The 27200-nt window shown below is 43.3% G+C and overlaps 1 protein-coding gene across 24 annotated transcripts in view; it reads right to left on the bottom strand.

Annotated features, from left to right (window-relative positions):
• R3HDM2 (R3H domain containing 2) overlaps nt 1-27200 on the bottom strand; it is a 167562-nt gene that overhangs the window by 126112 nt on the left and 14250 nt on the right. For 20 of the 24 annotated variants that reach the window (XM_062203376.1, XM_062203380.1, XM_062203379.1 and 17 more), the window contains one exon: nt 21427-21546. The exons of the other annotated variants lie outside the window; for them this stretch is intronic. The gene's annotated coding sequence lies outside the window, so the exon portion shown is untranslated. Of the gene's footprint in view, nt 1-21426; nt 21547-27200 lie in introns of those variants that run through there. 24 annotated transcript variants of the gene reach the window in all.

Raw genomic sequence — 27200 nt, 5'->3', positions numbered from 1 at the left:
ACATAATTAAATATATCCTTCCCCTACTTCAATATTTATCACCACCATCATCATTATCATCGCTATTACAACACCTTGAGAGCTTAATCTGCTTTAGGGGCGCTTCCTAATCTACTTTAAGAGCCCAAAGCGCTGGGTGTCACCACTGAAACCCTCCACATGCCCAAGACAGTCTATATTCCTGGAAGGCCAGGAAACACCTAAGTCCTACTGTGTTCTATGTTGAGAGGTGTATCTCAACTCACCATTTTGCTTTGTAATCTCGTTCCACAAAGAGTCTACCTCTGAAGTTTGCCTTCTCAATACCTTTCAAATAAATCTGTGAGGATGCTTTTCTGGTTTCTTTACAGACTTTGCACTTCAAGGTTTTAGCATCAGGGACATGTGGTAATTGGATGCAAAGACATGTCTAGAGGACATTAACCTTCTTTTTACCACCAACTTTGGTCCTAAAACACTGCCCACTTGGTCAGTTTTTTCCCATGAAATACCTTGTTACAACCCACAAAAAGATTACTAGTTGCCTTTCCCCCACAGGCCCTCAAGGCATACCCAGGGTGTCTCATTTTAAGTGGCCATAGTTGTTCACACTGAGAGCCTGGCTACACCAAGAGGTTGTTCTTCAACTCTGAGTCAAAGAATCAAGAGCAACACAATTCAAAAGATACACTAGTACTTAACTGCTCTAAGGGTTTTGTTGATCAAATTGTAGTCTTATCATAATTAAAAGTGGAATACTTTCTGGAAAAAGTCTAATTCTCTTCTCCTCCATGCATTGTAACGCCCAAGGAGCCTACAGTTACAGCCTCTTTACTAGATTCTTCCACCCCGGCCAACATCCATCTTTGGCAATAAAATGCCACCTGTACATTCCTACTGTTATCAGATTATTACTGGTTTGAGCAATGTAAATCAGAAATTACAGTTAAAAAATCCACTTGTCTGGATTATTATTCTGATTATCAATATAATAATAATCAGATTACTATCTGATTATCCACTTGTCAGGACAATTAATTAAAAATATTGACTAGACTAACCTCTAGTCACCTGGAGACAAGTTTTAAATATCCACTCTAACATTTGGGAATACCAAAATGACTATAATCTAAAAAAACAGCCATATGTCACTTCCAATAATACATCTATACTGAAAGTGACCTTTCCCCTCCAAAACAGTTTTGAAAGTCATCTGAATTCTTGAACAATAACTTTTACTCTTCTCTAAAATAAGGGGCTCACTGTGCCCCTTGTCACATCACCTAGAACTTATTCTGATTCATCCTGATGGGCTGACAGGTCACTAAGATCTGAGCCCTGCCAAAGATTTTTATTTCATGTATAAAAACAGTCTACTCAAGACAACCACAATCCAGACACCTTTCCTTGCTATGGAGCCTTGCCCTACATGACTGCATTGAGCACTTGACAAAAAAAAAAAAAAGTACTTCAGGCTCATATTAGTGATTCTAGATGACTTAACAGCCAAGAGCCCATAAAAAGGACCAAATTGTTAACCCTCAGAAATTACTGCTTTTTTTTTTTTTTTAAGATTTATTCATTTATTTGAAAGAGTTAAGGAGAAGCAGAGGCAGAGAGAAAAAGGTCTTCCATCTGATGGCTCATTTCCCAAATGGCTACAACAGCCAGAGCTGGGCTGATCCAAAGCCGGGAGCCAGGAGCTTCTTCCAGGTCTCACAGGCAGGTGCAAGGGCCCAAGGTCTTGGGCCATCTCCATCTTCTGCTGTTTTCCCAGGCCATAGCAGAGAGCTAGATCAGAAGTGGAGCAGCTGGATCTCGAACCAGCATCAATATGGTATGCCGGCACTACAGACAGTGGTTTTACCTGCTACACCACAGCGCTGGCCCCAGCAATTACCAATTTTACAAAGATGTTAAAAATCACCTGGCAAAGAAACTGGTCCCCTCAACATTAGCAGATGTTCAGGTATTACTAGGGTAATATGAAATTTTCAGTACCTGGCAATACCAAGTAATCACAGAAAGTATTTTTTAACCTTATTTGTTTTGTTCTAACTAGAAAAAGAAAGATATCAAGGCCAATAAAAACAAATCAAGCATGCACTTCATTTAAAAGGAATGAAAAAAAAAAAAGGGCCAGTGAAATAGAGGGGTTGGTGCTGTGGCGTAGTGGGTAAAGCTGCTGGACTGCAGTGTCAGCATCCCATACGGGCACCAGTTTGAGTCCCAGCTGCTCCACTTTCGATCCAGCTCTCTGCTATGGCCTGGGAAAGCACTGGAAGATGGCTCAAGTCCTTGGGCCCCTGCACCCACATGAGAGACCCAGAAAAGGCTCCTGGCTCCTGCCTTCTGCTCAGCACAACTCCCACAGTTGCAGCCAACTGGGGTGTGAACCAGTGGATAGAAGACCTCTCTCTCTCTCTCTGCCTCTTTATAACTCTGTCTTTCAAATAAATAAATCTTAAAAAAAAAAAAAAAAAAAAAAAAAGGACGGACTACCACATGGAGACCTGGAGACCTGGTGCATGGTAACACCCTAAAGCCTCTATCGCATCCAGAATTGTTCAAACATCAGGCAGGGATCTGCACCCTGGGAAGGTCAGACTCATTTTGGTATGTGTCACTGCTGAAATCTGGTAGGCTTGGCAGACATGCCTGGGACTTTGTAGGGACCTGCAACTAGGGGACAGAAGTGTGACCAGCCTAGGTAGTCAGAGGACTACTCCTCCAACCTTGGACAGACAGCAAGGGGCCAAGGAATTGTGTCTTGTTATTCAGTGCTGGGCTGGCAAAGCCCAACACTGGGCAGATCCTGAAGGTTTCCATCCCAAGGAAATGCCTGTGGATGGAGTCTCTGGACTTGCCCCAGCACCAGCAGAGAACTATGCACTGGTGAGACGGACTTGTTTCAGCATGTACCATAACTCTTGTGGGTCTGGTGTGCAACCACAAAATTGCACAAGGCCTAGTGACTGTGAGATCTAGATGTGACCCAACTAGAGCCTGCCTGAGTAGTTGAGGAATTGCCTCTACCACCCTTCCTTCAACCTTAGGCAGACAGCTAGGAATCATAGAACTGTTTAGCACTCGGCCAGGCTGATAAAAGCCAGCATTGAGCAAATTCTAATGGACCCTGTACCCAGGTCCATGACTGCACAGATCCTCTGGACCCGCTTCATTCAGTACCCAGCAGAGTTCCTGGTCCCAGGTCAGCAGTCTTACACCCTATCCAACATCACCAGGAGGCCGATGCATCAGGCAGTAAGCCCACCTCAGGAGTAGACAGACCTTAGCTGAGTGAGCTTTGGTCCTATCCACGCTGCACCAGTCTTGGTGGGATGAGAGCTCTAGCTGTGATCTAGTAGTGTGGCATCTGTGGACACAAACCAAGGAATCTAAGCCAAACACAGGCCCAGGAAGAGGCTTGTAGGGATGCACTGCCCCATTTTAGGCACTTAGCCAGTTCACACTGAACAATACATCAATTTAGATTTGGGACAAATTCGAGTTTGGGAGTATTCTAAGACTGAATCAGTGAAAATATATCAACAGTGGGCCTGGAGCAAACTGCAACTTTGGGTACTATCTAGTGCTGAAATAAATAGCAGAAATATCCACAGGCTCAAATAAATAAATAAATAAATAAATAGACAGCTTCAAATTTCTCAAAGGACAGCCAAATTACTATAACTAGTCCTTGAACATGTGGATGACATTGTACAGCATCAAAAACTTCCAGGGGCCGGCACTGTGTCACAATGGGTTATGCTGCCATTTGCAATGCCAACATCTCACATGGGAGCCAGTTGGAGTCCCAGCTGCTCCACCTCCTATTCATCTCCCAGCTAATGTAGTTGGGAAGGCAGTGGAAGATGGTCCAAGTGCTTGGGGCCCTGCATTCACATGGAAGACCTGGAGGAGGCTCCTGGCTCCTGGCTTCAGATCGGCCCAGCTCTGGCCATTGCAGCCACTTCGGGAATGAACCAGAAGATGGAGAATCTCTCTCTCTCTCTCTCTCTGCCTCTCTCTCTATGCCTCTCCCTCTCTCTGTAATTCTGCCTTTCAAATAAATAAATAAAACTTTTAAAAAATCAAACAAATCCTTCAACTTAAAAATTACACTAAGTAGAATTTAAAATGCAATATAAGGCATCAATAGAACAGAACAAACAGAAGAATCAGTGAACTTGAAAACAGATTATTTGAAAATACACAAAGGAGAAAAAACAATCAAGAGGAATGAGAAAAGCTTATACAAAATATATGGGATAGCACAGAAAGTGCAAATGTCCGAGTTACTGGGATTCAGTACAGACGTGAGAATGCCAGAGGGGTAGAAAGCATATTCAAAGAGATAATGACAGACAACTTTGCAAACCTAGAGAAAAATAGAACCATCCAGGTGCAGGAAGGTAAAAGGTCACCATTCAGAGTCACCCAACCAAGTCTACCCCAAAAAGTCAAGTTTTTCCAAGGTAAAAGATAAAGAAAGGATTCTCAAAGCTGCAAGGGAAAAGAAGCAAATAACGCATTTTGCCTGACTGCAGACTTTTCAGCAGCAACCTTTCAGGCCAGGAAGGAGTAGGATGAACCTTCTACAACACTGAAAGAAAGAAAGTGCTAGCCAAAAACACAGTATCCAGACTTGGGGGAAAGACAAAGACACTCCTAGATAAACAAATGCTGAGAGAATTTATCATTACCAGACAGGTATTATAAGAAATGCTAAAGGGAGTTCTTCAAACTGAAAGAAAGTAACCTTAACAAGGAGAAAATATCAGAATGCAGGTAATCCACTGGCAAGAGTAATTCTACAAATAAATTCAGAATGCTCCTTGTAAACATGATGTGTAAACCATGTATATCTTTACTGAGAAGACTTTATTTATTTGAAAGTCAGAGTTACACAAAAAGAAGAGAGGCAGAGAGAGAGAGAGAGAGAGAGAGAGAGAGAGAGAGGTCTTCCATCCGCTGGTTAACTCCCCAGTTGGCCGCAACGGCCGGAGCTGAGCCGATACGAAGACAGGAGCCAGGAGCCTCTTCCTGGTCTCCTACGAGGGTGCAGGGGCTCAAGCACTTGGGCCATCTTCTACTGCCTTCCCAGGCCACAGCAGAGAGCTAGATCAGAAGGGGAGCAGCTGGGTCTCAAACCAGCACCCATATGGGATGCCGGCACTGCAGGCGGTGGCTTTACCTGCTACGCCACAGCTCAGGCCCCAGAAGACTTTTAAAAAGTGATAATCATTGGCTGGCGCCGCGGCTCACTAGACTAATCCTCCGCCTTGCGGCGCTGGCACACCGGGTTCTAGTCCCGGTCGGGGCACCGATCCTGTCCCGGTTGCCCCTCTTCCAGGCCAGCTCTCTGCTGTGGCCAGGGAGTGCAGTGGAGGATGGCCCAAGTGCTTGGGCCCTGCACCCCATGGGAGACCAGGAGAAGCACCTGGCTCCTGCCATCAGATCAGTGCGGTGCACTGGCAGCAGCGCGCTGGCCGTGGCAGCCATTGGAGGGTGAACCGACCTTTCTCTCTGTCTCTCTCTCTCACTGTCCACTCTGCCTGTCAAAAAAAAAAAAAAAAAAAGTGATAATCATTAAATGTTAAAGAGACGGGCAATATTGATAAAGGTCAAATGTAATTATCAAAAATTCAAAATTTGGCGCTGGCGCCGCGGCTCACTAGGCTAATCCTCCGCCTTGCGGCGCTGGCACACCGGGTTCTAGTCCCGGTCGGGGCACCGATCCTGTCCCGGTTGCCCCTCTTCCAGGCCAGCTCTCTGCTGTGGCCAGGGAGTGCAGTGGAGGATGGCCCAAGTGCTTGGGCCCTGCACCCCATGGGAGACCAGGAGAAGCACCTGGCTCCTGCCATCGGATCAGTGCGGTGCGCCGGCCGCAGCGCGCTAGCCGCTGTGGCCATTGGAGGGTGAACCAACGGCAAAAGGAAGACCTTTCTCTCCGTCTCTCTCTCTCACTGTCCACTCTGCCTGTCAAAAAATAAAAATTAAAAAAAAATTTTTTTTCAAAATTTGATGGAATTTATATATACCTTAAATAAATTTTTTTAAAAAATTTCAAAATGTAGGAGAAATGGAGCACAACTATAGAGTTCTTATTAGGATTTTTTTTTAAAGATTTACTTCTTTATTTGAAAGCCAGAGTTACACAGAGAGAAGAATCAGAGAGACAGAAAAAGGTCTTTCATCCGATGGTTTACTCCCCAATTGGCCACAGCAGAGAGCTGGATCAGAAGTGGAGCAGAGGACTCAAACTCGCACCCATATGGGATTCCGGCACTGCAGGCGGTGGCTTTACCCACTATGCCACAGCACCGGCCCCATCTTTTCTTTCTTTCTTTCTTTCTTTTTTTTTTTTTTTTAAAGATTTATCTATTCTATTTGAAAGGCAGAGTTATAGAGAGGCAGAGGCAGAGAAAGAGAGAGAGAGAGAGAGAGAGGTCCTCCATCCGCTGGTTCACTCCCCAGATGGCCGCAACAGCCAGAGCTGTGCCAATCTGAAGATAGGAGGCAGGAGCCCAAGGACTTGGGCCATCTTCCACTGCTTTCCCACACCACAACAAAGAGCTGAATAAGAAGTAGGGCAGCAGGGACTTGAACCGGCACCCTACAGGATGCCGGCACTGCAGGTGGTGGCCTCACCCGCTACACCACAGCGCCAAACCCTATTAGGATTTCTTATATCTTTGTTTTTTGTTTGTTTGTCTCTTTCCTACCTATATACCATAATAAATGTTGACTTGTTATAATTTCAAGATAGCTTACTACAGCCAAAAGAATTTTTTTGTAGGATTCTTGGCAACCACAAACCAAAGACCTATAATGGACTTAACAAAAATAATAAGGAATCAAAGTACACACTAGAGAAAAATAACTTAACCACAAATGAAGATTGTAATACAAGAAAGAAACTACAATAAATGTAGCTACCTGCCTTGTCCTATTCCAATCCCAGGTGCTCTGCTGCTGATCCAGCTCCCTGCTAATGGTCTAGGAAAGCAGTGGAAGATGGATCAAGTTCTTGGACCCCTGCTATGTGAGTGTCACATGAGAGACCCACAGGAGCTGCACTCTTGTCCCTTTATGATCTAGAACTTAACTATCTTCTTTTTCTCTCACCATGTACTCTGACTTGTCATAACAAATTAGTGTAACTGACCTAAAAAAGCTATGCTTTTTCTCACCTCAGTTTCTCTAGGTATGTATCACCTATCTACAACACAGTTCTCAAAGTGTGATCTCAGGATTGGGTCTAAGAGGTCAAATAAGTTTCATAACATCAAATGTTATTTTTTCATATTTTCAAAAGCATCAGAAGGTAAACTGATAGTGCCTTCCTATAAATGAAGGCAGGGTTATCAAACTATACCAGTAATATGTTCTTTTTTTAAAGATTTATTTATTATTTACTTGAAAGAGTTACAAAGAGAGAGAAGAAGAGGCACAGAGAGAGAGAGGTCTTTCATCTGCTGGTTCACTCCCCTAGGTGGCTGCAACGGCCAGAGCTGCGCTGATCCAAAGACAGGAGCCAGAAGCTTCTTCCAGGTCTCCCATGTGGGTACAGGGGCCCAAGGACTTGGGCCATCTTCTGCTGTTTTCCCAGGCCATAGCAGAAAGCTGGATCGGAAGTGGAACAGCCAGGACTCGAACCGGTGCCCATATGGGATGCCGGCACTGCAGAAGGTGGCTTTCCCTGCTATGCCACAGTGCTGGCCCCAAGTAATATGTTCTTTACCACCCAACACTTGCTTCTTAAAAAAAAATAATAATAAGTAAATAACTTTAAAATTTCTTTAGTAAAACAATAAAAGTTAGTAATTTTGTTAAGTTTCTACCCCTGAGTATATGTCTCATTAATAATCAAGTAATGGGGTCGTAGCTGTGGCACAGCACATGGGGCCGCCACCTGCAGTGCCAGCATCCCATATGGGCGCCAGTTCAAGTCCCCGCTGCTCCACTTCCAATCCAGCTCTCTGCTATGGCCTGGGAAAGCAGTAGAAGATGGCCCAAGTCCCTGGGGCCCTGCACCCACCTGCGAGACCCAGAAGAAGCTCCTGGCTCCTGACTTCAGATTGGCCCAGCTCCGGCTGTTGCAGCCATTTGGGAAGTGAACCAGCGAATGAAAGACTTCTCTCTCTCTCTCTGCCTCTGTTTCTCTTTATCTCTGCCTTTCAAATCAATCAATCTTTTAAAAAAAAATAAAACTTTCTTGGGGTCTACCTTATGGAGTACTAAGTAAAGCTGCCACCTGCAACACCAGCATCCTATATGGGCACTTGTTGGTGTCCCAGTTGCTCCACTTCCAATCCAGCAACCTGCTGATGTGCCTGGGAAAGCACTTGGGACGCCTGCACCCATATGGGAGTTCTGGAGGAAGCTCCTGGCTTTGGCCTGGCCCAATTCCAACTGTTATAGCCATCTGGGGAGCGAACCAGCAGATGGAAGATGTCTCTCTCCCTCTCCTTCTACCTCTACCTCTGCCGATCCCTCTCTAACTTGGACTCGCAAATAAATCTTTAAAATTTGTTTAAACAAAAAATAAATAAAAATATAATGAAATGTGTCAAATAGTCAGTTGGTCTATATGTCAGTAAAACAGTATATTTCAATTGACTGATTCATGTTTCCCAATCATACATTAAGTAAAAGGCCAGGGGCCAGAACTGTGGAATTGTAGGCTAAGCCTCCGTATGCAAGGCCAGCATTCCACATGGGCTCCAGTTCCAGTCCTGGCTGCTCCTCTTCCAAACCAGTTCTCTGCCTATGGCCTGGGAAAGCAGTAGAAGATGGCCCAAGTGCTTGAGCCCCTGTATCCATGTAGGAGACCCGGAAGCTCCTGGGTCCTGGCTTCAGATTGGCCCAGGTTTGGCCACTGTAGCCATTTGGGGAGTGAATCAGCAAATGCAAGACCTTTTTCTCTCTCCCTCTTTCTCTGTAACTCTACTCATCAAATAAATAAATAAAAATATTTAAAAAACAAAAAGAGTAAAAGGCTATTCAATGTATAAGACAAATAGATTTTAATTCTTCCAAGTAAAACATATAGTAATATGGTTACAGAATCCACCATGCAAGTACCCTTTAAGAAACATGCTGAGTTTGGGTATAGGGTCAAAGAAGAATATCCACAGTTACCCAAAATTATCCCTTCCTTTTCTAACAGATCTTGGAGGCTGGATTTTTTTTTTTTTTTCATATACTTCAACCAAAATGACACATCCCAACAGACTGAGGACAGATGGTGATATAGGAATCCAGGGACTGACACTGTGATATAGCGGGAAGGGTTGCCACCTACAAAGTCATCCCATTAAGGCGCTGGTTCAAGTCCCAGCTGCTCCACTTCTGATCCAGCTCTCTGCTATGGCCTGGGAAAGCAAAAGAAGATGGCCCAAGTCCTTGGGACCCTGCACCCGTGAGGGAGACCCGGAAGAAGCTCCTGGCTTCAAATCAATGCAGCTCTAGCCATTGCAGCCATCTGGGGAGTGAACCAGCAGATGGAAGACCTCTCTCCCTCTCTCTGCCTCTCTGTAACTCTTTCAAATAAATAATAAATAAATCTTAAAAAAAAAAAAAAAAAAGAATCCAGGGACTGATGCCGTGGCTCAGTAGGTTAATCCTCCGCCTGCAGCACCAGCATCCCATATAGGCACCGGTTTGAGTCCCGGCTGCTCTACTTCCAATCCAGCTCTTTGGTATGGTCTGGGAAAGCAATAGAAGATGGCCCAAGTCCTTGGGCCCTGCACCCACGTGGGAGACCGCTCCTGGCTTCAGATTGGTGTAGCTCCTGTGTTGCAGCCATTTGGGGAGTGAACCAATGGAAGGAAGACCTTCGTCTCTCCCTCTCACTGTCTGTAACTCTACCTCTCAAATAAAATAAATAAAATCTTAAAAAAAAAAAATCCATTTTGTCTTCTATTAAGACAGACATTACAGAGATTTGCAACAACAACAAAAAGTAAAACAAAGTCTTCCTTCTCAGTAGACCTTTTCTGCTTTAGAAAATAGTTTTTTGGGGGCCGGTACTGTGACATAGTAGGCTAAGCCTCCACCTGCGGTGCCAGCATCCCATATGGGCACCGATTCGAGACCCAGCTGTTCCACTTTCAGATTTGGCTCTCTGCTATAGACTTGGAAAGCAGTAGAAGATGGCCCAAATGCTTGGGCCTCTGCACCCATGTGGGAGACCCAGAAGAAGCTCCCGGCTCCTAGCTTCGGATCGGCCCCCTTCCCACTATTGTGGTCATTTGGGGAGTGAGCCAGCGGATGGAGGATCTCTCTCTCTGCCTTTCAACTAAATAAATAAAATCTTTAAAAAAGTTTTTTCATTTTAAAAATTGAATATTAATGTGTTTATTGTGTAATGAATTAGCAAATACATTGTTTTAATTTTGAATAGTAAATATTAATAAATATACTCCACATACAGAAAGGTTCTTTGGGATACTTTATAATTTTTAATTATTTATTTATTACTTTGAAAGGCAGAGTTTACAGAGAGAGAGGGAGGGAGAGACACAGAGAGAGCTCTTTCATCTGCTGGTTCATTCTCCAAATGGCCGAAAGCTAGGAGCCAGAGCTTCTTCTGGGTTTCCCACAGGGTGGCAGGGGCCCAGCTACTTAGGCCATCTTCTGCTGCTTTCCCAGGCATATTAGCAAGGAGCTAGATTGGAAGGGCAGCAGCAGAGGCCTGAACCAGCAACTATATGGGAAGCCAGCATCATAGGTGGCAGCTTTACCTACTACGTCTGAACACGAGCCCTACAATTTTTTAAAGTGTATATAAGAGTGGATATTTGGCCAAGAATTAAAATGTTGGTTCAGACACCCACATCCTACACTGGAGGACCCAGACTCGATTCCTGGCTCCATCTCCTGACTTCAGCTTTCTGCTGATGCTGGGGGCAGCAGTGATATCTCAAGTTGCTAGGTTCCAGCCAATTATACAGACCTGCAGCCTGGTCCAGACCCAGTTATTATTAGCATTTGGGAAATGAACGAGCAGATGAGAGTTTGATGTTTGTCCTCAGTCTTTCAAATTTAAAAAATGCTAAAGGTGTACAAAGATCAGAGGCCAAAATGTTTAACAGATGTTAATCTAGAATTTGCCCAGCCTCAACTGTCTATTAAGGCTCCTCTCCTCTAGAAAGCCTGGGGTGCAGCAGGTTAAGTCACCGCTCACAACACCAACATCCCAATCCAGCTTCCTGCTAAAAGAACCTGGGAAAGCATCAGATGCTGGCCTATGTATGGGATCTGGAAAGAGTTCCTGGCTCCTGGCTTTGCTGTGACCCAGCCCTGGCTGTTGCAGTCATTTGGGGAGTGAACCAGCAGATGGAAGGTTTCTCTCTCTGTTGCTCTTTCAAATAAATAAATGTTTAAAGAAAGAAAGCCTTCTCCAATACTTTACATGGTTAATCTGATGTAATTATTTGCTTACAGTGGACAGCAAAGATTATATTCGTTCATAGGAACTTTTTTTTTTAAAGATTTTTATTTATTTATTTGAGAGGAGAGTTAATTACAGTGAGAAAAAGAGACAGAGAGAAAGGTCTTCCATCTGCTATTCCACACCCCATATGGCCACAAGGGCAGGAGCTGAGCCAATCTGAAGTCAAGAACAAGGAGCTTCTTCTGGGTCTCCCATGCCGGTGCAGGGGCCCAAGGACTTGGGCCATCTTCTACTGCTTTCCCAGGCCATAGCAGAGAGTTGGATCAGGAGAGGAGCAGCTGGGACTAGATTCGGCACTCATATGGGACACCAGCGCCACACGCAGAAGATTAACCTACTGCGCCACTGCACCAGCCCCTCACAGGAACTTAGTTTATGATTATGTTGAAAAGACAAGGCTAAACACAATCCAGTGTTGAGTGTTTCACTGTAAACACAGAAGGATAAAGCTGATATTTCAAACTGATTATTTTGTATATATTTACCACACCCAAATCTTCTACCAACTGGTAGAGAAATAAATTGCTGGTGAAAATGTAAATTGCGTATTATCTTTGAAGGCAATTTTATAATATTGATAAAAATTACAAAAGTGTTAACTTTTAGAAATTTCTCAATTGACATTATCCTATAAATACAGAAAATAATCTATGTGCAAGGTTATTAATGTAGCACTCTTTGTAACTGCAAAAGACTGAGGGAAAATCAAAACTCCCTTTACTAAGTAATAAACAATGCATATAGACCTTGTAATACTCAGCAGCCTTAAACTAGAAATTCTTGACATAATTGCATGCTGTATTAAGCGAGAAGAGCAGGATGCAGAACCATTCTGTAAAAGAATATACACATATTTGCATGAATGTATATAGTTTATGCTTATAAATGTACAGATCACAAAAACATAATAGTAGTTGCCTCTGGAGAGAGGTAGAAGAGCTAATTTGGAGGTATAAAACCAAGAAGGACACTTCAATCCAGATCTCTTTTCCTTAGAATTTTGAACCACAGGAGCCAGCACTGTGATGTAGCAGGCAAGGCAGCTACATTCCATATGGCTGCTGGTTCGTGCCCCAGATACTCCACTTCCTATCCAGTTCCCTGCTAATGGCCTGGGGAAAGCAGAAAATGGCCAAGTATTTGGGCCCCTGCCACCAATATGGGAGACCTGGAAGATCTGTCTCTGTCTATATATATATAACTTTCAAATAAATAAATGTTTTTAAGAAAAGAATTTTGAACTATATAATACCAATTCAAAAAGTAAATCCTTCTCATCTTTTTTACCCTCTACCCTCAAAGAATATACATAGTTACTTTCTAACTGTAGAGTCAGTGCTGCCTAAACAATGTATCTATAATTAATGTTAAGAGTCCAAGACATTCACTGTGAAGTCTCTGTGTTAAACGGTTAACCATTCTGGAGCAGGAGCAGGTTCTTCACCTTTTACACTTTGGAGTTACTTAAGTTTCTTACAATGATTATGAATGTTTTACTTTTGTAATTCAAAAAGCAAATGTCTACAAGATCAAAGAGTTTAAAGTAAAAACAACTATACTTAGGGGCCGGCGCTGTGGCGAATCAGGTGGAGCCGCCGCCTGCAGTGCAGTTTGAGTCCCGGCTGCTCCACTTCCAATCCAGCTCTCTGTTATGGTGTGGGAAAGCAGAAAATGGCCTAAGACCTTGGGGCCCTGTACCTGCATGGGAGACCTGGAAGAAACTCCTGGCTCCTAGCTTCGGAACAGCACAGCTCCGGCCATTGTGGCCAACTGGGGAGTAAACCAGCGGATAGAAGACCTCTCTCTCTCTTTGCCTCTCCTTCTCTCTTTGTGTAACTCTTTCAAATAAATAAATCTTAAAAAAAAAAAAAAAAAAAAAAAAAAAAAAAAAAAAACCTATAGCTATAACTTTGAATTGGAAATACTGATATGATGTTGTCATATACTTTTATTTATTTATTTATTTTTTGACAGGCAGAGTGGACAGTGAGAGAGAGAGAGACAGAGAGAAAGGTCTTCTTTTTTGCCGTTGGTTCACCCTCCAATGGCCGCCGTGGCCGGCGTTCTGCGGCCGGCGCACCGCACTGATCCGATGGCAGGAGCCAGGTGCCTATCCTGGTCTCCCATGAGGTGCAGGGCCCAAGCACTTGGGCCATCCTCCACTGCACTCCCTGGCCACAGCAGAGAGCTGGCCTGGAAGAGGGGCAACCGGGACAGAGTCCGGTGCCCCGACCAGGACTAGAACCTGGTGTGCCGGCGCCGCAAGGCGGAGGATTAGTCTAGTGAGCCGCAGCGCCGGCCCATATACTTTTTTATAAAGAAAAATACCTTATTTCCTACCCTTGTCCCCATCAAGAAACAATGACCAACCCACTAAGTTATTAGGTACCTCTTGCACTCAAACTGTGATCACTAAATATCATTTCCCACTAAAGGAACCAATGTCTTGGAACCAATGGCTGATCTATGTCTAAGGAAATGTAAAAAGATCATCATGGAGCATCACGTCACACCAGAAAGCAAGGAAACTAAGACAGAATCATGGGGCAGTTGTGGTGTAGCAGGTTAAGCCACCACTTGGGATGCTTGCATCCCACGGTGCAGTGCCTGTAATCAAGTCCCACCTCCACTCCCAATCCAGCTTCCTCGTAATATATCTGGGTAGCAGATGATGGCCCTAGAACTTGGATCCCTGCCACCCACATGGGAGATCTAGCTGGAGTTCTTTGCTCCTGGTTTCAGCCTAGCCTGTCCGTAGCTGTTGCAGGCATTTGAAGAATGGATCTCTGTCTCTCCCTCTCTTTCTGTCATTGCTTTTCAAATAAATGAAGAAATAAATAAATAAGGAAGGAAGGAAGGATGAACGAACCTGGATACTGGATCTTTGGACAGGTTCCAAAGGTCACAGGAATCAATTTAAAAGACATTAACAGGGGCTGGCGCTGTGGCATAGCAGGTTGAAGCCCTGGTCTGAAGCACTGGCATCCCATATGGGTGCTAGTTCTAGCCCTGGCTGCTCCTCTTCCAATCCAGCTTTCTACTATGACCTGGGAAAGCAGTAGGAGATGGCCCAAGTCCTTGGACCCCTGCACCCGCGTGGGAGACCCGGAAGAAGCTACTGGCTCCTGGCTTCAGATGGGCACAGCTCCGGTCGTCGCGGCCATCTGGGGAGTGAACCAGTGGATGGAAGACCTCTCTCTCTATCTCTACCTCTCTCTCTAACTCTGGCTTTCAAATAAATAAAATAAATCTTTTAAAAAAAAAAAGACATTAATAAAGGTAAAACTGAAACTAGTAAGACGTACTAAATATGTTTAATTGGGGAATTCATATGACAATATAAAAAAATTCATCAGTCATCTTTGGAGGATGTTAGTAAAAAAATTCATTATTTTGAAAATGGTAATGGCCAGTAACTAAAATACTCAAGCATTTGGTTTGCTTTTCCAGTACATATTATTATACCTCAGAGCAACCAAATAGAGGATGAGGTGAAATACTTCTTTATGAAAGTATTCCAGTTTAAAAAAAAATTTAAGAAGTGACACATTTGAATTTCAACATTTTATAATCTCTGGTAAGTAAAATGAAGAGATCTAGAAAATGATCAGCAATGGCTGCTAACATCACAAAAGGAAGACTAATTAGACATTACAAACCTCCTGTTGGAAACAGACACCACATAAAGTGTTCTAGCCAAAAGCACTAAATCTGAATCTGATCAAGTTTCTGGATGTAACTGTCAGATTGAAGAAAATAAAGGGGACAGAGAAAAATGTTAAATGACGGCACAATGATAATGATCAGCAGATCAGCCAACCGTAGAAAACTGTACTAGACGGATAATCCGGTTCCTTCAACAAATAAACGGCAAAGAAAAAATAAGGTAAGAGAATTTTTTGAGATTAAGAGATGTTGGCCGGCGCCGTGGCTCAACAGGCTAATCCTCCACCTTGCGGCGCCGGCACACTGGGTTCTAGTCCCGGTCGGGGCACCGATCCTGTCCCGGTTGCCCCTCTTCCAGGCCAGCTCTCTGCTGTGGCCAGGGAGTGCAGTGGAGGATGGCCCAAGTGTTTGGGCTCTGCACCCCATGGGAGACCAGGAGAAGCACCTGGCTCCTGCCATCGGAACAGCGCGGTACGCCGGCCGCAGAACGCCGGCCGCGGCGGCCATTGGAGGGTGAACCAACGGCAAAAGGAAGACCTTTCTCTCTGTCTCTCTCTCACTGTCCACTCTGCCTGTCAAAAAAAAAAAAAAAAAGAGATGTTAAAGATACACAGACATGGGCCAGTGCTCTGATACAGCAGGTAAGGCCACCATCTGCAGTGCCAGTATCCCATATAGGTGCAAGTTCCAGTTCCGGCTGCTCCACTTCCAAACCAGCTCCTTGCTAATATGCCTGGGAAGGCCGCAGAAGATGGCCAAAGCGCTTGGGCTCCTCACATGGGAGACCCGGAAGAAGCTCCTAGGTCCTGCCTTCTGCCTGGCCCAGCCCTAGCTGTTGTAGCCATTTAGGGAGTAAATTCTCTCTCTCTTTCTCTCTGTAACTCTGCCTTTCAAATAAATAAATAAATCTTAGAAAGAAAGAAAGAGAGAGAGAGAGAGGGAGGGAGGTACACACACAGATGCTGCCTGGCTTACCATTGTTCAAACTAACAATTTTTCAATTTTATGATGGTATAAAGTAATATGCACAATGCAGAAAACATATTTGAGTTCTGCTCTTTTTCCAGGCTAGCAATATGTCCTATGATACTCTGGAGATGTCAGGCAGCACCAAGCTCAAACTCAAAGTCAGGCACCCAATCACCAGAGTAAACAACCTACACCCTACAGTGTACAGTGTTAAGATACAATATTTAGGCCGGCACCGCGGCTCACTAGGCTAATCCTCCGCCTTGCGGTGCCGGCACACCGGATTCTGTCCCGGTTGCCCCTCTTCCAGGCCAGCTCTCTGCTGTGGCCAGGGAGTGCAGTGGAGGATGGCCCAAGTGCTTGGGCCCTGCACCTCATGGGAGACCAGGATAGGCACCTGGCTCCTGCCATCGGATCAGTGCGGTGCGCCGGCCGCAGCACGCCAGCCACGGCGGCCATTGGAGGGTGAACCAACGGCAAAAAGGAAGACCTTTCTCTCTGTCTCTCTCTCTCTCACTGTCTACTCTGCTTGTCAAAAAAAAAAAAAAAAGATACAATATTTAGGGACTGGTGCTGTGGCGCAGCAGGTTAAAGCCCTAGCCTGCAGAGCTGGTATCCCAAATGGCTGCCAGTTTGAGTCGTGGCTGTTCCACTTCCAAATCAGCTCCCTGCTAATATGCCTGGGAAAGCAGCAGATGATGGCCCAAGTATTTGGGTCCCTGCACCCACATGAGAGACCTGAAAAAGCTCCTGGCTTCGGATCAGCTAAGCTCTGGCTTTTGCACCCATTTGGGAAGTGAACCAGCAGACGAAGACCACCCCTCCCCCATCTCTACCTCTCTCTAACTCTTGCAAGTAAACAAAATAAATCTTTAAAAAAAAATTCTGTAGGTTACGCTTATAAAATGCATGGATATGGATTTATTATGGCATAACCACAGTGTAAGGCAGAAAGCATCTTTATTGGTTAACTACAATGCACTTTATTTGGGTTGGTTTTTTTTCCCCCCATTTATTTAAAAAGCAGAGACAGAGAAATCTTGCATCTACTGTTCACTCCCGAAATGCATACAAACAACCAGAGCTGGACTAGGCCAAAGTCAGGAGCTGGGAATTCAATCCATGTTTCCTATGTGGGCAGCAGGACCCAACTGCTTGAGCCATCACCTGCTGCCTTTCAGGGTGCAGCTGGAAACAGGAATGTAGCCAGGACTTGACCCAGAAACTGACAGAGGTTGCAGGAGTCCTGTAAGCTATTTTAAAATTATATAATTGGGAAAATATGAACAGTTTAAATTAAGGAATTGTTAATTATTTTATGTGCATATGCTATTGATAATTATGTCTTTAAAATTCTTATTTTTGGAGCAGACAATTTAGCCAGCAATTAAGGTACCTGCAGCTCACATCAGAGTGGCTGGGTTTGATGCTCAGCTCTAGCTTGACTCCAGCTTCCCACCAGTGCAGATTCTGGGAGGTAGCAGAGATGGCTCAAGAGATTGGGTTCCTACAATCTACATGGGAGAACCGGATTGCGTTCCTGGTTCCTGGCTCAAGTTTCTGTCCAGTCCTGGGTATTGTGGGCATTTGGGAAGTGAACCACCTGTGGGAATCTCTCTTAGTTTTTCTCTCTCAAATTTTTAAAAATGTTTAAATCCTTATTTTTCAGAGATGAATACTGAAATATTGATTGATAAAATAATATATCAAAGAGTGCTTCAAAATAATGAGGAAGGGAAAGTAGTGGGAATACAGATGAAACAAAATGAGCCATGAGTTGATACTTGTAAATGGAGGTTCATTATATTCTTTTTTTTTAAGGATTTATCTATCTATTTTGAAAATCAGAGTTTCATAGAAAGAGGGAGAGCCACAGAGAGACAGATATCTTCTATCTGCTGATTCACTTTCTAAATGGGCACAATGGCCAGTGCTGGGCCAGGCCAAAGACAGGAGCTTCACCCACCCAGGTCTCCCACATGGATGGGAAGGGCCCAAGTACTTGGGCCATGTTCTGCTGCTTTTCCCAGGCCATTAGGAGGGAGCTGGATTAGAAGTGCAGCAATTGGGATCTGAACTGGTGCCCTTATGGGATGCCAACTTTTCAGGCAGCCATTTAATCCATGACACAACACCACCCCCTTTATACTAATTTTTAATTTTTTTTAAGATTTATTTATTTATTGGTAAGGCAGCATTACAGAGAAGCAGCGAGACAGAGGTCTTCCATCCGCTGGTTCACTCCCCAAATGGCTGCAATAGCCAGAGCTGGTAGATCCGGAGCTTCTTTTAAGTCTTCCACACGGGTGCAGGGGCCCAAGGACATGGGCCATCCTCTGCTGCTTTCCCAGGTACATTAGCAGGGAGCTGGATTGGAATTAGAGCAGCAGGTACTTGAACCCCACTGCAAGCAGTGGCTTTATCCACTACGCCACAACACTGGCCCCCTGTTATACTATTCTTGATGCTTATGTTTGAAATCTTTCATAGTAAAAGTTTTATAACAAAACAAATCTCAAAAAAGAAATACACACACACAAATATATATATATATATACCTCTCTGTTTGAAATATAAGGAACTTAAAATTTTATATAGTAATCTTTCTTCAAAGGCAAGTTCAATTCCTTCCTCTTTGGTGAAGCCTTTCTATATTGATTTTTCTTGTTTTCTGTAACTGTTTATACTAACAAAATTTGACTTAAATAAGTTCTACTGTATTCTGACTATATCACAGGATCTAATCCATTATATCATGTTCATTAATTGCTCAAGTTTTATCTCCACAGCTAGCAGCCAGTAAGGTAAAACACACAAAATTCTACAACACTAGAAGGATGCTTAACTAGCCTAATGGTCCCAAGTATCTTATCTGACACTTGTCTGGGAAAACCTTGAGATCCATGGAAAAATGCAGCATTCTTCCTTGTCACTTGACAATAAAATCAAGTTTTTAGGGGGCCAGTGCTGTGGTATAGTAGGTTAAGCCTCCATCTGCCATGCCAGCATCTCATATGGGTGCCGGTTTGAGTCCTGGCTGCTCCACTTCTAATTCAGCTCCCTGCTAAAAAGCAGTGAAGACGGCCTAAGTACTTGGGCCCCTGCACCCACGTGGGAGACCTGGAAGAAGCTTCTGGCTCCTATCTTTGGATTGGCCCAACCCCAATTTGGGGGGTAAACTAGTGGATCGAAGACCTCTCTCTGTAATTCTGCCTCTCAAATAAATTAAAAAAAAAAAAAAAGTTATGGATTAAAAAAAAAAGTTTTTACTCAAGCAAAGGCATCTTCTTCAAATTTTACAGTAGTCACTTTTGTGACATCAAAATGCTAAGCCTCTGGGTGGCATTCCGGTGCAGCATATTAAGCCAACACTGTGTTAAGCCACCAAATGAAATGCCAGAAACCTGTCAGAGTGCTGGTTTGAGTACTGGCTGTTCCACTTCCAATCCAGCTTCCTGGATTGTGTCTGGGAAGAGCAATGGATGATGCCCCAAGTACTTAGACCCCTGCCACTCATGTGGGAGACCAGGATGAAGCCCTTCACCCTGATGCAGATCTGGCTGTTCTGGTCATTTGGGGAGCAAACCAGCAGATAAAAGGTGTGTGTGTGTGTGTGTGTGTCTCCCTCTCTCTGTCACTCTGCCTTTCAAATAAATAAATCTTTAAGCCTCCAGCAAGTTAAGGTAAGCTAATAAGTACCAGCTTCTCCTCCTCCCAGAGTTCAAACAGGCATATTTGTACTCTTTCACAGAAACAAAAATATGCTACTAGATTTAAATAGAAATTCTGTTGACTAACTGATTAATGATTAAGTAAGTACAGTGTACTTATTTAATAAAAACTTCAGTTTCAATATAGTTTACCCAAAGAAAAAGACACAAAGCCCAGGAAACAAAGAACCCATTATCTAACTGGAGACCAATCAAGACCACTGGAGAACCAGTTTATTGAAGTACTCTTTAAGTTTCATAAGCCCATTCATAAGCCCATTATGCTTTTTATTAAAAAAAAAAAATTAAAGGAGTTCGCACTGTGGTACAGCAGGCAAAGCCACTGCCTGAAGTGCCAGCATCCTATACGGGTGCTGGTTCAAGACCTGGCTGCTCTACCAGGCTGCCATGGCCTGAGAAAGCAGCAGAAGATGTTTTAGGTGCTTGGGCCCCTGTACCCACGTGGAAGATCTGGATGAAGTTCCTGGTTTCGGATTGGCCCAGCCCAGGCCGCTGTGGCCACTCGGGGAATGAACCAGTGGATGGAAGATCTCTGTCTGCCTCTGCTTCTGCCTCTCTGTAACTCTGCCTTTCAAATAAATAAATAAATCTTTTTTAAAAATTAAAATAATTGGGGTGGCACAGTGGCGCAATGGGTTAATCCTCCGCCTGTGGCGCCAGCATCCCATATGGGCACTGGTTTGAGTCCCGGCTGCTCCTCTTCCAGTCAAGCTCTCTGCTGTGGCCTGGAAAGGCAGTAGAAGATGGCCCAGGTACTTGGGCCCCTGCACCCACATGGGAGACCAGGAAGAAGCACCTGGCTCCTGGCTTCTGACAGGCACAGCTCCGGCCATTATGGCCATCTGGGGAGTGAACCAGTGGAAGGAAGAACTTTCTGTCTCTCCCTCTCACTGTCTGTAACTCTACCTCTCAAATAAATAAATAAAATCTTAAAAAAAATTGAAATAATTTTCCTTCCTCCAATTTTAAAAGAAATATCCATCATTTACAAACAGATAAACAGAAAACAAAAAATCTCCCCATAACCTCCCTCATAACCTTTCAACTGGTAGCTCATTTCACCAATGAACACATCACTCTCCTCTAAAACTGATTTATGGAAGCCCTAGCAGGAAGGAGAAATAAAAAGGAAGAACAATTAACCAGAGTTAAAATGTACATTTATGTCTTGATTTCACCAACTGTATAAATGCAGGGCCAGAATAACCAGGCATTCCGTTTTTAAGGATTTTTCTTGTTGGTTTACAATACATTTTTTGCATATTTTTTCCAGTATCCCTAAAATTATCTGCTATAGTAACAAAGAAGTTTTACTTTCCCAATTACCAATTCATGTATTAAACATATCATTTACACTGTCTGTAAAATCTTACCCTATATTTTAACATATTTAAATTAAAATACTCAAAGTAATCATTCCTTTTATATGTCATTGCTTGTGTTGAGGTGCTACCAAACTACAAACAGATCTACACACATCATGTATCGCTTAATGTACATCAAGTAACTAAGTTTTTCCTCAAAACATTCTACATAAACTCTAGACTGAATTCAGACACACACAAAACAATTCCGACATTATAAAACTTACCCACAAGCACCCAAGTTAATGCTCACCTGATCTCTATCTCATTTGTATTGTCTCTTCCATTGTGGTGAAGTATTATGAATTATTTTTATCAGCATAATTTGGAGAGACACTGGGAAAAGGAGAGTGGACAGCCTCTAGCAATTCTCCTAGGAGGGAAAAAAATTCTTTTTACCACCCTGAGCCCAGGAACTGCTAAGGTTTCTGCAATAGTCAAATTATTCTCAGAACTGTTCGGACTTCTCTCTGGACTCCATGTCTTCATTAAGCAGTTTGGATGACAGGACAAAAATTAATTTGAAGCTACCTTTCTTCTTCCTTACTCTGAGCAGCTGAATATTGCCTGTTTTAACTATTAAAATCTCCAGAGATTTCAATTCTACAGGAGCTCTATAAGGTTCTAAATTTAGCCAAGTGATAGATATAGTTGGGAAGTATGTAATTCATTTTAATATTTGCACTTCTATGTTGCCAGGCAGCTAATTTCCTAAGAAATCATTAGAGCAGCCATCCACATAAAGTAAAAGAATAAATATATTTAATAATATAACCAGCTGATAGATTAGTAATGGTATTCATTAAAATACCACTGATGGCTTCTGGAAATGACCACCTTCTCACCTCTGAAAAAATATTTGGGGGCAGGCACTTAGCAATTAAGCTGCCAGTGGGATACCCATCTCACTTCAGAGTGCCTGGATTCAATTCTTGGCTCCAATATTTTAGTTCAGATAGAAGATACAAAGTTTCCACAAAACTGATTACACCCTGGATTATAGAAGAATAAGAAGGAAATGAAGTTATTTTCACTTTCACACTTTCACTTTTCACTTTCACATTTTCACCACTAACTTAGGGGTGAAAAAAAAAATACAATGCTAATCCACCAGGTAATATCCTAGATCCATGATAAGTCACCTCACCTGCCTATAGGTCACTTCATTTTGTGAAATATCCCAGTTTAGATACTTTTATTACTTAAGCACATCTGGGAAAATTCAGGAGGTCTTAGCTCTGGAATCCATTCTATTTTTTTACTGGAAATAACTTCCCAAAGTAACAAGGGGTGGATAATTCAGAATGAGTATTTCTCTTTTGAAAAATTTTACTTATTTGTGAGGTAGAGAGTGCTCAAAACTGTCAGTTTACTCACCAAATGCCAGCAACAGTCTGGATTGGGGCAGGCAAAACAGGAAGCTGGGACTCAACCCAGGTCTCCCACTGTGGGTGGCAAGGACCCAATTACTTGAGCCATCATTGCTGGGTCCCAGGATTTACACTAGCAGGAACCTGATCACAAGCCAGAGCCAGGAACCAAACCCAGACACTCCATATGGAATGCCAAGAATTTAAATGAATCATCCTTGTGGCTCAGTGGATTAAGCCACTGCCTGCAATGCCTAGCATCCCATATGAGCATGAGTTCCAGTCCTGGCTGCCTCACTTCTGATTCAGCTCCCTGCTAACACACTGGGAAAACAGAAGATAATTTGAGGACATGGACCCCTGCCGCATACATAGGAGACCTGCATGGAGTTCTAGGCTCCCGGCTGAAACCAGGCCCAGCCCTGGATATTGCAGCCATTTGGGGAGTGAACCAGCAGATGGAAGATCTCTCTCTCCCTCTCCAACTCTGCCTTTCAAGTAAATAAATAAAAGTATTTTAAAAACAAAAAGTAGGGGCCAGGGCTGAGGTGTAGCAAGCAAAGCTGCCGCCTGCAGTGCTAGCATCCCATATGAGCACCAGTTTGAGTCCCAGCTGTTCCACTTCCAATCCTGCTCTCTGCAATAGCCTGAAAAAGCAGTAGAAGATGGCACAAGCCTTTGGGACCCTGCACCTGCGTGGGAGACCCAGAAGAAGCTCCTGGCTCCAGCCTTCAGATCGGTGCAGCTCTGGATGTTGCAGCCAACTGGGGAACCAGCAGATGGAAGACTTCTTTCTCTTTTTCTCTCTAACTTTTTCAAATAAATAAATAAATCTTTTTAAAAAATAAATGAAAAGTAAATAACATAATAATTTCCCCACTAAAGGAATCAGAAGTCCTTTTGAAAATGATTGATTCCTGATAGGCACCGCAGCTCAATAGGTTAATCCTCCACCTGCGGCGCCGGCACACCAGGTTCTAGTCCCGGTTGGGGTGCCAGATTCTGTCCCGGTTGCTCCTCTTCCAGGCCAGCTCTCTGCTGTGGCCTGGGAAGGCAGTGGAGGATGGCCCAAGTGCTTGGGTCCTGCACCCCATGGGAGACCAGGAGAAGCACCTGGCTCCTGCCTTCGGATCAGCGCAGTGCGCTGGCCGCAGCACGCCAGCAGCGGCAGCCACTGGAGGGTGAACCAACAGCAAAAGAAGACCTTTCTTTCTGTCTCTCTCTCTCTCTCACTGTCCACTTTGCCTGTCAAAAAAAAAAAAAAAAAAAAGAAAAAAGAAAATGATTGATTCCAGTCTGGGACATATAACGCACAAAATGAGGCCACAATACTTTGGTAAGTGTATGTCAGAGTGTAAGGAGTGCTCAAAATCTGACAGGGACATGTCAATAGGATATAACAGTCAGCCTGAAGGGGTTCTCACTAGTCAAACTTAGAATAATTTGAGTAATCTTAATAATAAATATCACTGGTATTCTTGATATTGTCAGCAATGAATTGCAACATGTTTTTAATAGCGAATCTAGAATGGGCATTTGGCACAATGGTTAAGCTACTGTTTGGGATGACCACATTCCATATGAGAGCATCTGGTTCAAGTCCCAGATGGGCTCACCCCAACTTCCTGTTAATATGCATTCTAGGAGGCAGCAGGTGATGGCCCAGGTACTTGAGTCCCTGCCACCCACTTCGGAGACCTAGATTAAGGTCCAGGCTCCTGGCTTCCAGACTCTGGCTGTGGAGGCAATTAGGGAGTGAAACAGCACATGGGAGATCTCTGTCTCTTTGCCTTTCAAATAAATAAAATTAAATTTTAAAAGAATTTTAAATAGTAAATCTGTAGTGATCCTCAACAACAAAAGGGGGGCCAACGCTGTGGCGCAGTGGGTTAAAGCCCTGGCCTGAAGCACTGGAATCCCATATGGGCGCTGGTTCTAGTCCTGGCTGCTCCTCTTCCAATCTAGCTCTCTGCTATGGTCTGGGAAAGCACTGGAAGATGGCCCAACTCCTTGGGCCCCTGCACCCACGTGGGAGACCCGGAAGAAGCTCCTGGCTCCTGGCTTCGGATCAGCGCTGCTCCGGCCGTTGCAACCATCTGGGGAATGAACCAGCAATGGAAGACCTCTCTCTCTGTCTCTACCTTTCTCTGTAACTCCGTCTTTCAAATAAACAAAATTAAATTTAAAAAAAGGAAGAGAAAAGCTCTTTTCTGTAGAACAATGCCAGCAAGAGTATGTAGAAGGAATGAGAATCTGAAAAATCAACCACCAATATAAATTGAAACTACCAATATAATATAACAGAATCAGAAAAGGATCATCAGTAGATGCTAACACCACTAGGGGGAAAAAGGTTGTTGAGGAGTAAAAGGGTCATGAAATCTTAAACACATCATCTCAAAGAGGGGAAAAGCACCTTTACTATGAAGAAATCTAGCACTTATCAATTTAACCACATAATCAAGCGATTTCACAAATAATGGAACAAAGTAACATTATGCACCCAAAACATGTCACTGGCATTTTTATCAAATGTGTTCAAGTTGAATCTAATTTTGACAAATCCAAATTGTAGAATATTCTACAAAATTAATGGGCTGTAATCTTCAAAAATATCAAGGAGATGAAAAACCATAAAGAGGAAGAGCACTCCTTTGGACAAAAAGAAACTACAAATGACAACTAAATAGGATACATGATCCTTGAATAAATCCAGGATTAAAGGGGAAGCTATAAAGCAGGTTGAGATAACTGTGGAAGTCCAAGAATGGACTACATGTATTATTATATCACTGTAAAATATCCTGAATGTGATAGTGAGTTTATTAATGGTACTGAGGTAATACAGAAAACATTCTTGTTCTCAGGCACTACACACTTAAGAAATTTTGAGGAAAAGGGTCCTAATGTCTGTAATTTCTTTCCTAATACACTAATGAAATTCCTAATACACAATGGTACAATAAAGAATTACTGAGAGGGAGGGAAGAGACTACGAGAGCAAGTATGCAAATGTGACAAAATATCACAATTGACAAACACAGGTGAAGTTCACACTGGTTTTCACATTGTAATTCTTTAACTTTCCTATAGGTTTAAAATTCTTCCCAATAAAAAACTGGGGCCAAAAGATTAAGAAGCAAATTAACCCAAACATTTGGCTATCCAGAATAACTTTTATATTGTGTCCTGAATTTCCGGTGGTGGCTAAAAGCACAGACTGTAGCATCAAACTAAATTCTACCTGACTACAAGATGGACAATTAACATACACCAAGCTCCCTAAGCCACCACCGTAAAAAGGGAATAATGCAGTATACTCCAGGGGGCTCTGAATTCTGAGGACTAGATGACCTAGCATGTGGCATTTATGGCTGTATTTTATGACATTATCACATTCTTCATTCACTTAATACCTTGTGATGTAGGGAAATGGATCAACTTTTAACCTTTCGGTGTCTTGGCTGCTAACTTACTCTGTCAAAATTTTGTGAATTGTGAAACACATCCAAAATCAAATAGAATTAAAATGCACTCCATTACCACAAATAACTGAGAGCTAACATTACTCTAAAGCATGTGTCAAATGATGGAAAATCAACTTCCCAGCTTACATTTTCCCCTTCCTCAAAAAAAATCACTAATGGACTACTTGTCAGAACGATACAGGCTGCACTGATCCCCAAAATGTCAACCTTAACATTAAAATCCAATGCCATCAGGTCAGGAGTATCCCTTAAATTCTGGTATTTCTTGAGACTCCATCTCAGTTTCTTAATCCACAAGTATGCCTCGGGTAATCTAGTTTCTTGGGCTGAATCTCCTTCATATACAGTGTACTCCCCAATTTAAACACCCCTGCCTCTGTTTAATGCCCCAGATCCATTTGCCAACTAGTTCACAAATATCCCCCAAAATGAACTCTCTACCAACGTTCTCTAACTCCAAATCTGACCTTTTCTTATGTCAATGGGCAACAACATCCAGTTACCTGAGACAGAAATAGAAGAGTCATCCACCCACAATTCCTTCTCTCTCCTTCCACATTTAAACACTCCAAATTCTGACACCATCTCCTGGATCCATCTGATCCTCTCAGTCCTGTCCCCCTCCTCTCCATTCCCATCACTTCTGTGCACAATATTTAGTTTACTGGAGCAAGACCTCTGGAGGTCTTTTTTTAAAAAAAAATATTAATATACAGAGAACAGATTTTACATATTTCATAGGTACAACTGTTTTGTTTTAAAAGATTTACCTATTTACTTGGAAGTAGTCAGAGTGACAGAAACATGGAGGGAGAGAAAGGAGAGGCAAAAAAAGATCTCTCCATCTGCTGGTTCACTCCCCAAATGGCCTCAACTGCCAGGGCAGGGCCAGGCTGAAGCCAGGAGCTTCCTTCAGGTCTCCCATGTGGGTGCAGGGGCCCAAACACCTGGGCCATTCTCCACTGCTTTCCCAAGCACATTAGCAGGGAGCTGGATCAGAAGAGGAACAGTACCCACAAGGGATGTTCAACCTGGTAGTCCCTAGGTACAATTCTTAGAGGACAGCCATACTTCCCTTCCTTCTTTTTTCCCTCCCTCAATCCCCCTCCTTCCTTTTTTCCTCCAATTTCCGCAAGAATATGATTTCAGTCCACTCTATAATCACAGCT

The sequence above is a fragment of the Lepus europaeus genome, chromosome 10, assembly GCF_033115175.1.
Source record: "Lepus europaeus isolate LE1 chromosome 10, mLepTim1.pri, whole genome shotgun sequence".
Lineage (NCBI taxonomy): Eukaryota > Metazoa > Chordata > Mammalia > Lagomorpha > Leporidae > Lepus > Lepus europaeus.
The sequence above is the reverse complement of the archived record's forward strand: the minus strand, read 5'-3'. Positions and strand labels throughout refer to the sequence as shown.